The sequence below is a fragment of the Drosophila navojoa genome, chromosome X (assembly GCF_054131105.1).
Source record: "Drosophila navojoa isolate 15081-1374.11 chromosome X, UAZ_NAV_1.0, whole genome shotgun sequence".
Classification (NCBI taxonomy): Eukaryota; Metazoa; Arthropoda; class Insecta; order Diptera; family Drosophilidae; genus Drosophila; species Drosophila navojoa.
Genome location: NC_142895.1, coordinates 10,602,116 through 10,610,630, shown reverse-complemented (window position 1 = coordinate 10,610,630; position 8,515 = coordinate 10,602,116). Strand labels below are relative to the sequence as shown.

Here is an 8,515-nt window from a genome sequence, read left to right as displayed (position 1 = left end):
AGCTCAGGATTTTATGAATAATTTCTGTAATAGTTTTATATTTGATATGCTCATTTACACAAATGAAATGAGTATATTGGTTTTGTGGAATGTCAGTCTGTCCGTCCGTCCTACTGTTCATATAAATGCAAGGCATTTAGCCGTTATCATAGTAAGAGACTCTAAGCTCAGAACATACCATGGTATATCATAAAATTATAAAGTGCTGAGTATATCTCCATTCGCCCATGAAAGACGTGGCAAATCGGAAATTCAAGTTTTTGCAATCTCTGATAGTATATAGTGAATGTGCTATTGGAGGCGTGGCAAGTTGCAAAATAGATCTAGCCATGAATGAGTATTCTGCAGTCGGCAACGCCCGACTCACTCGTTTTATATTGAAATTATGATTGTGTTGTTCTGATCGTGTCTCAAAGATACTAAAACGTTTGTATATATTTATTAAAAAATATTAAATATATAAGCATAGCTAAAGGTGAAGACAGATAAGCTCTCTTAAGTACAATCCGCTATCTTCAACTGTAAAATAGATAATATATAATCAATTCTTCTTTTTTTTTTAGTTCTTCCACTCGAAATTATTTTTTTGTTAGCGTCATCACAATTGGGCTTTCGATGAGTGCTTCGCATATCAGAATTTTTGCAGCTAACGCCGTTGATTAGGCCAATATGAATGACGTGAGACGTGAGGCAGTCGTGGCCGAGTGGTTAAGGCGTCTGACTAGAAATCAGATTCCCTCTGGGAGCGTAGGTTCGAATCCTACCGACTGCGCAGAGTATTTCAAGATTTTTGCTGCCTTTATTTTCGAGATCGAGAGAGAGAGAGAGAGAGAGAGAGAGAGAGAGAGGGAGAGGAGTATCACTTACATTAATTAAGCCGAGCCAAGCCATGGCAAAGAATGCTTTTTTGGAATTTAACGAGATACACAATGCTGTTGTTGCTGCTCCGCTGCTCAGTCGCCGCTGATTGGGCGGGGCGGGCGTAACTGGAGGCAGCTGGCGTCTTGTGTTTTGTTGCTGAAAACGTCATCGTTTTTAATGTATTTATTACATTTATTAAACACACATACAAAAGGCATTAAAATGCCATGGCTCGCATCTAATTAGCGCAACGCCCGAGAACCGTACGACTCCTCTTTCGTCCAATGGAAAATTGGCGTCTCCGTCGCACCGTCAGCCCGAAAAAAAAAAATGAGCAAGAAAAATGAAATAACAAGATGAATTACCTTTTGCCACTGCACGTGAAACTGACACGCGAATGTGTGTGCGCTGGACTGCCCGGTAGGTAGGTATAGGTGGGGAGAGGAGCGGACAGGAGGGGACGGCGGGAACGGTGCAGTAGGTAGATATGTAGCTGTACAGGTGAAGTCCCTACCGAGTCGCCGTTTACCGCTTGTCCGTCTGTCCACCTGTCCGCCTGTCCACCTGTCCGCCTGTCCGCCTGTCCTCAAAAGTTCTGGCCATGCCACACATGGCTTTCAACACGTTCTTGTTTTGGTTTCTTTTTCTCTTGGTTTTTTTTTTTTTTTTTTGGCCATTTCTCTGGACTGTTGGCTGGCTGGGTCAGCTGCCTTGCGAGTGCTGCGTGACGTCGCGTCCCGTCTTGGCTGCCGTTGATGGCTCAATTCATTTGTTGTCTGCTGCCGCTTTGCCAGTTCGCCGAAATGCATTTTTAATTTAATTTCATTTTGAATAATTTCGCTGGGCGCGCGCATTAAAAAATGTTTAACATAGCAACAGAGCCATTAAAATTACCTTTCCCGGCCAAAGATGGCCGCCTTTCGATTTGGATTATGCTCGGCTCTGTTACTTCTTCTTGCTTCTCTCTCTTTTAATTGCTGCGCCTCAATTATGATAATATGTTGGTCGAGCTCTTCTAGTTATTAAGACGTTGTTCTTTATTTTTCTCTATTTTTTTTTGCCTTTTCGTTCCTCGCTTTGCATAAATTCCGGCTTGGATTATACGCAAATCGCAAAGTCGGCGGCTCAGGCTCATTTTCCAATTCACATTTTCATGCGGTCGCGTTTCGTTTTCATGCATTTAATTGGGCTAGCCGCACGGCCGTAGCCCCATCGACAGAGTGCCACATCTGCACCACATCGCATCGCATCGCACCGCACCGCTGGAATGGGAACCGAGCAGCGCGCCTCTTCCATCAGCTGCGATTACATTCTAATTACATAACATTCTTATTAACCAAATGATACGAGAGCGCACAGCGAAGGGAAAGAGAGACAAGAAGCGCATTGCGAATGCAGAGCAGAGAATTCAGCTCAGTCGATGAAGAAGACTGTAGTTGGAGAATATCTGTCCGTACTTAACACAACTTAATCAGGCCTTGATTCATACTTAAAAGATACTTTCATATCGCAAAGATACTTTTCATATTTATTTAGTATCACAAATTTTCTTTAGCAATTTTTAAGATACTTTTGAGTTTCTCTGATTCCGACATTCTGTTCCAGCATCCCTCAGATACTTTTGATTATATATAACTATATATATACACTGCTTGCAACTTTTAAGATACTTTCCCCCAGATACTTATTATTACATGTAAGCGTAAATGTTTGTAACAGATATTTTTACATGTCAAGGATACTTTTCAGATTTCAAGATTATCTTTCAGCAATATTTTGGAATTCCCGAGATACTTTTGTATCTATTAGTTAACATACATAAACGATACTTATAAATCTCACAGATACTTCTCGTTTTCACTTTACAATTTGCACATTTTTAGATGCTTTTTATTGTATTTGAATGTGAATATACATAAAAGATACTATTCTATTCCAAAGTTATGTTTGTCATCTCCAAATCCATAAAACTTGAAAGATATTTTTCAGATATAAAGGTTATCCTCCAGCAATATTTTAGAACTTCTCAGATCTTCGTGTCGTTAAAGGCAAATATACATAAAAGATTCTTGTATATCTTAAAGATACTTTTCATATAAAATATACATAAAAGATACTTTTATATCTTAAAGATACTTTTCATATTTACTTGGCCAACTCGAATTCCTGGCTACCTTTAAGATACATTTTCATCAGATACGTATCTATAAGCAAGCATTCATAAAAGATACTTTTCTCTCTCAAAGATGTTTTTCACCTTGCCAACTCTTAGAGCTTTCAGCTCTATAGATACTTTGGCGTTTTCCAGATTCTCTTCCAGCGATATTGTTGCATCTCTCGGATACTTTTGATCATTGCATCTGCAAGCGATTGGCACTAATTACTGTTAATACGCTCGATGACGAAACTGCGATCGCAGACATTTTTGGCACACAACTATTTGGTACACGCTGGTCGCATGCTTATTGCGAGTACTGTGATTGTATTCACCGTGGCCGCAACAATCCGTTTTGTATGTTTTCGCTGCGCGAATGTCGGCAATGAATTGTTGCCGTTGCCATTTTTGTGGCTGTGGCTGTGGCTCTGGCTGTGGCCGTTGACGCTTTTGCCCAAATTCGCATATCAGACATCAAACTTCAAAGTCCGCAACATATCAACGTCCTCGTGCAGCCTCGATACCCCTCGAGCCCAGCCTCCTGTCCCTGCTGCCCCCTCCCCCCCCTCGCTCTATGCCACTGTGTCAGTTGGCAAAAATGAGCTGCCAAAAGATTTGAATATTGTGCATTTGTGTCATAGCCGCAGCGAGTGAAAGAAATATTTTTGTGTTTGTTTGAGTGCGCATGTTGCAAGACGCTGATCACGTGCGTCCGTCCGGCTGTCGCCGTGCAACATGTTGCGAGCGCCGCCGCACACACAACTGCCTCCTGCCGCTTGTCACATCAGCTGCTCGCCAGCCAAATTCAGAATTGCGCCATTTGACAGGCGCCCCGACGAAAGCCAAACAAAACCTCAGCACAAGCTCGACTCTAGCTCGCTCTCTCTCTCACACACACACACTCTTTCTCTCTCTCTCTGTCTTTCGCGCTCCGGCGAGGAACTGCGGACGATCAGTGGACAACGATGCGTGCCTGGTCAGCGCTTGTCGTTTAATTGAAAGATGTCAATTTGCGTTTTCGGTGGCAACGACGCACAAAGTGCGTTGCGCAACGACAGCAACTGTAACAGCACGACTAGCAAATACCCTGTAAGGGAGTGGGGCTGAAACAGAGCCAAAGGCATTTTGGTATTTGCATATGATAGCAGAATATTTCGTATGATATCTGCATATCTTAAGAGTTGAGTAGCTGCCATAATTGTTGCAGCCAGACTAGGCAATACCCTGTAAATGGTTATTTAGAGGTGCATCTGCAGCTAACGCTACATGTTTGGATATGTATGTCAAATATTAGAGATCTCAATGACAGAAGGAAAGCTTTTGGCTAGCAAAGCTATAGCCGACTGACTAGGAAATACCCTGTAAACAGTATTCCAGCAGCATAAGTGATGTTAAATGCTGAGATCTACATATGTGATGTTCAAATGTTTGTCAAGATTTCGGTCATTTTAGCATTGAAAATTTAAATAGACTGATTTATATATACCCTGTAGAACAATAAAAATAGACAGAACAAATATTAGAGCATATACGAAAGATAGAATAATTATGAAGGATTATTTGATATGTAGATTGATAAAGATCACGTGGAACTGTAAATTCGATTCCTGAAAATACCCTGTAAACGCTCAAGACTTAAATTCAAACAATGCTGTTAATGTAAGGCATCAAATTTACCGGTGTCTTCGGCTTTTATAACATTCTTTAACAGAGTTCTGGATACATGATATGTTGATTGATATATCAAGATAAGTTATACATATATAGAATAATATCTCCTTAACAGATATATTTTAGATAAAAGACCCCAAAGACCCAAAAAAGGTTCCAGTAAAGCGCTTGACCGCAACAAACACATGCATAGATCTAACAAAAGTATAATATATGTATATTCATAGCTCTATCTATAGCATTATCTAGGCCTCAATTCGTTACGATTGTGATGCGCATACCCTCTAATAAGCATTTAGTGCAGGGTACAACAACGGCGTACAAAAAGTCGCTGGCTCTGCGGGCCCCCCGAAATAAATTGCAACCAAATTGCCAAGCGTCAGCGACGCTATCAGCAGCATTTATCAGCTTAGGGGGAACGAGAGAGAGAGAGAGAGAGTGAGAGAGTGAGGAGGGATAGAGACGACTTAAGCAGGGAAAGCCGAGAGGGAATCAGAATGCAATGGCACTGCTTGTTGTTGCTGCTGTTGCTGCTGCTGCTGCAGTTGCTGCTGTTGCTGTTGCTGTTGCATGCTGTTATAGGCTGCATGCTTTATCGCAATATTTAATTGGCAAAATATGCGTCTAAACGCACATAAATTGCATTGCTAACGCGTTTGTTGCGTCTCGCAGGCCGCACGCCAATTACCCAACAGCAACAACAGCAACAGCAGCAGCAGCAGCGGCAGCATCCGCACGCAATGTCAAGGCATTTCACTCAATTGTTGTTGCTGCGGCGGCAATTGCTGTGCGGTTGCTACAACAGTTGCTAACCTGCCGCAAATGTCACAATTGGCGAGTCCCTGTTCGCAACTGGAGGCAGCGGCTCCCAGTGCCCGTTGCCCGATGGCCGATGGCCGATGGCCGAGACGCTCGACTGACACTTGACTGAGGCGAGCGTCTTTGGCTTTGCGGCTGCAGCTCTTGCGGCTTGTTAAATTGTCGCAAAGTTATGAGCCAAGGATTTGGCATAGTCGCTCGCAAGTTGGCTCGTTGGCTCGTTGGCTGTCCAGCTGACGGTGAATTGAACGTAGCCTCCGCTCAACCTGGCTCTGGGTCACTGAGTTTTGCATATTTGCCGTTTCTTTATTCTCGGGCTAAAGTGCGCATTTTCTGATTGGCATTCTGTGTAAGCAGCATGTTGAGCTGGCAAAAGTATCTCATAGTTACAGATGTTGAGGAGAGCAGCTTTAAGCAGCAGAAGTATCTCTCAGCGCCATGGAGCATTTGCAGCGCATGCAACTGTGCTGAAGTTGCACTCGAGTAAATGAAGCCGTAATGCGAGCGGGCATCTTAAAGATACAGTAGTAAAAACGCGCTAGCTAGTATCTTAAAGATACATGTAAGTATCTCGCAGGTTGACTACAGCCTGCAAGTATCTGCATGTATTCGTATTGCATGTATCTCAAAGATACACGGAGCTAAGTATCTTAAACATAGAGCAGCAGAGCCAAAACTGTATTTCAAGTATCGTAAAATGACAGATATATAAACATGCCTGCATTGCTAGTATCTTAAAGATACATTCGAAAAGGCTAAGCAGCATTGCAAGTATATTTAAGATACTTCAGCCTAAAATATGTAAAGCTTTAAGATACAATTATCTCATAGCTGCACAATGACTCAAGACTTGGTCAATTAACTGAAAGATCTTAAAGATACAAAAGTATAAATATGATTGCATAGCAAGTATCTCAAAGATATATTCGAATAATTAAACACTTTAGATAGCTTTGAGTTCCAAGTTTCTTAACGCTATTCTGAAGCAATTTAATAGCTCTTGCAAGAATTACATCCCAAATTTCGCTGGAAGTATCTTCAAGTTGCACTGGAAAGATAAAGTCTGCACTGCAAATGTGGATGGATTGACTAAAATAAGCGGGGCAATGATAAAAGTATCTCTAAGATATTTCAGATTGAGCGAAATCGTAGGCAAGTATCTTAAAGATATATGTATTCAGGCAAGTATCCCAAAGATGCATTTGAAGAATTCTGGGTGTATTGCTAGAATCTTTAAAATATTTACGATAAATCATAAGTGCTTTGATGATAAAGTGGAGTATAACAAAAAAAGTTTAAGGGCAAAATAGATCAATAAAATATTAAGGACAAGTATCTCTAATCTAGAATAGATTAGAATAGATAAAGCTGTGAATTAAATATCTAAAGCATCTCACAAAGTTCTGCTGCAAGATGACAAATTAAGAATGTATCTTAAGGATACACTCTTTAAGCTAAGCGTTGACAATGCCATTAGCACAAGTGCTGCGACTTAAAGCAGCAGTCTGTCAACTACAATATGAACCGGGAGCACCACAATAGCAGCAATGCTATTAGGCATCTTCCTTATAATGCGCGAGGGCACTCGAAGCATAATTGTATCTAACGCACACACACATAGTTAAAGCTGCCGTGAGTAACCGGAAATGAAGGATGCGTGGACGAGGCGACAGCAGCAACAGTCGCCAGCGCATCAGGTGCAATGCAAGCCGATTGTATCTGATTGATACAAAAGTATCTTTTGTACACAGATTTCGTGTGCCGCAGGTGCAGCGAGGATACTTAATGTAAATAGACAGAATAGTATTAAACTTGATAGCGAAACAATTGAAATTGAGATGCTAAAGTAATCCCATATATGTATGTATGTATGTGTAGATATATATATTTATATATGTATATATTTCATATTAATGTGTTTTATGTAGACAATTCGCTGCTTTACTTTCATCAGGACAAACTGCTTAAAGCAGCACAACTAAAGCAGACGCTATTAAACACATATAGCTAGACTATACATATATATATCTATATAGTATATACACATACATATATATCTGGCACATCTGTGGCACAATAATTGAATTTTGTGCCAGTTGATTTTTATCATTTTGCTGTGCGACCGCGACCTTCGTTAAAGTTGCGAAACTTTGGCTTAAAGTTCAAACTGGAGCACAACTATTTGCCCCAAATGCATGAGACACACACACACACACACATACATACACACATACACACTCTGTGTGTCTATGGAAAGCATAAACTATGCACGAGCTGCGCCAACTGAATTTATACAACTCTTTTATTTCCTATATACACAAGTATATATATATATCTATATTGATATATGTATATATACAACATTACATATGTATATATATATGTATATAAAAATATATTATATATATATATATATGTTTTTTTTTGTATATTTTGATTTGAATCCTCAGCTGCTGCTGCTGCTGGCGTCGCAGCTGTTTTCGCGCTTGCCGCAACTTGAGCAACGTCCTTGGCTGTTCGTCCTGTTCGTCCTGGCTGTCCGGGCCGCACACTTAAGCCTTGCACTCGACGTGTTGTTGTTGCGGCTGCTGCCTGGCTGCTGACTGTCTGCAAAGTTTTCCATATTTTTAGTGCAGCAGCGAGCAAGCAGCGCAGCCAAGCCAAGCCAAGCCAAGCCAAGCCAGACAGCCAGACAGCTAGACAGACATTTGGAGTTTCCCACTTTGCAATAAGTTTCAAACTTAAATAAGGATAATAAAATGCTTTCGACTGCGCTGCAGCAGCAACATCCTCCGAGCAGCATTAGAACTCTGATATGGTGCATACCCCATGAGCTGTACCCCCAGCTGCCGTCTCGCTCACACCTAGCGCGCAGCTGCCGCAGCTGCATGCCCCGTCGCTTGCCCCGTCGCTTACCCCTTTTGCCAGCTAGCATACATATTCTTGGGCTGACTCTCGCCTTGTCTGGCGTCCTTGGCTTGGTCCTGTTCCATGTCTGTGCGCTGTCTG

General features: G+C 41.5%; 1 non-coding gene across 1 annotated transcript; it reads left to right on the top strand.

Annotated features, from left to right (window-relative positions):
- The first annotated feature begins 690 nt into the window (after positions 1-690).
- Positions 691-772, top strand: TRNAS-AGA (transfer RNA serine (anticodon AGA)). Its single transcript has one exon. It is a non-coding gene; the product is annotated as a tRNA-Ser (tRNA).
- The last annotated feature ends 7,743 nt before the right edge of the window (positions 773-8,515 follow it).